Source organism: Apis dorsata, unplaced genomic scaffold, assembly GCF_000469605.1.
Source record: "Apis dorsata unplaced genomic scaffold, Apis dorsata 1.3 scaffold_533, whole genome shotgun sequence".
Classification (NCBI taxonomy): domain Eukaryota; kingdom Metazoa; phylum Arthropoda; class Insecta; order Hymenoptera; family Apidae; genus Apis; species Apis dorsata.
Genome location: NW_006263755.1, coordinates 26,201 through 28,046, shown reverse-complemented (window position 1 = coordinate 28,046; position 1,846 = coordinate 26,201).

Sequence of the window (1,846 nt, the reverse complement as noted above, 5' to 3'; positions counted from 1 at the left end):
TGGGATCTTTCTATCTTTCTTTCATTAGCTCTTTATTTTTCTTTATTTCGTCCTACGTCTTCCCGTTTAGTATTGTTCTCGGACAATGAGTGCAATTGCTTCAGTTTCAGAAAGGTTAATGTATCAAGTTAAATGCCAGAGAATTTGGTGTCGCTTTTGACTAATCGTAGAATTATTCATTCGTACCATCTTAATATTGAAGATTTGTAAAAATTAGAAAATTGTTCATAAACGAACTTTGTTTTCTTCTTAATAAACTGATTCTTTTTTCTCATTACTTCTTTTTTCCTTGTTCTTTTCTCGTTCATTCTTTTTTTATTTATCCTGCTTTGATTTTTATATGTTTCAGACCAATATTTTACATCTTTTGTTTCCATCGTGATATCTTTTTTGTTTTCATCGCTTTCGTAATTAGGCTTGTGATAGATATGAATTCTGTTTTCCTCCATATGAATAGGATGATGAACATGTGATAAACAGGAACACGAATAGCAAGGCAAAAAGCTTGATTGATGAATTGCTTCTGTCAGGTTTCTCGTGCTCCTATTAACCATAATCTTTCAACTGGCTTGAGAAAGAAACAAAGTTTTTGTCTCGATAGAATGTAATCCTCAGCTCCTCATAATGACACATAATTCGATAAGTTACAGTCTCATGCATTCATATTGGAATCGCAATCTTTGTTTTGTAACGAGCGCGGAAATTATTCGTGATCTTTTGAAATTTGTATTCATTGTTACAGAGTTTTGCAAATAAACAAATAACTTTATATGAAATAAAACATCAAAATGTGTGAGAACAAAGTTTCAATAAGGAGAAGATAACACTTCTATAAGAGAATATCATAATTTGACTATCATATAAAATAATTAAAGGTAATACTATAATAAAAGATATTATAAAAGATAGTATTTCGAGAAAATTGTATTATTACATAAAATTAACTGTAAAATTTTTCTTGTAAATTTATTCATTCATTGATATAATATTCAATGAACAATCTTTGCCAATTTGATTGATAATTTTAATTATAAATTTAAATAATTGATATTTAAATTTAATAGTAATATAATAATAATTTGTTGATGCGTATGTTTTATATAATCCAAATTGAATTTCCTATTTGAGCAATATATACAGAGTATTCATAAAAATATGGGACATCTTTGGAGAATGGATTTTAGATATCAAAGCGATGAAAAAAGTTTATATACATATATATCCAATAAAGCTTAATTAAAGAATTATAAGTATTTTAAGTTTGTATTAGAAAAAGACGGTTTTTGATGGTGTTGGATTAAACTTGATAAAATTTGAAATTATGAACCTTGATAAAATAAAATATGAACTTTGATAACCTTGATAAACTTTTTATTAATAAAATTCTAAATTTAGCTTATCTAAATAGAAATTCTTTTTTCAACAAAATTTTATTTTTCGATGAATTCTTGTCAATTTATCTGAACTTCATGAATAATATTGTATTAACTAAAATTAATTATAATAGTTTTTTTATAATTCTATAATATTAATTAATATTAATAGAAATTATTTCATAAATGTGAATAAAATAAATATCATTGGCAAGATCATACATATAAAAATGCATATTTTTACATTCGAATAATAAACAGATGAACTAACGGAAGTCTCTAGAGTAACGTTTCACATTCAATATTAAATGAATAAATATAAAAAAATGAAAATTTCTAAATTCCTCTTTTCTAGATAATTATTATAATGTCCATTACATAAAAAAACTTAGTATTGCATGTGAATTTAATTTTTTAAAACAAATTTAATTTTTTAAAACAATGAATTTAATTTTTTAAAACAAAATCTTAGT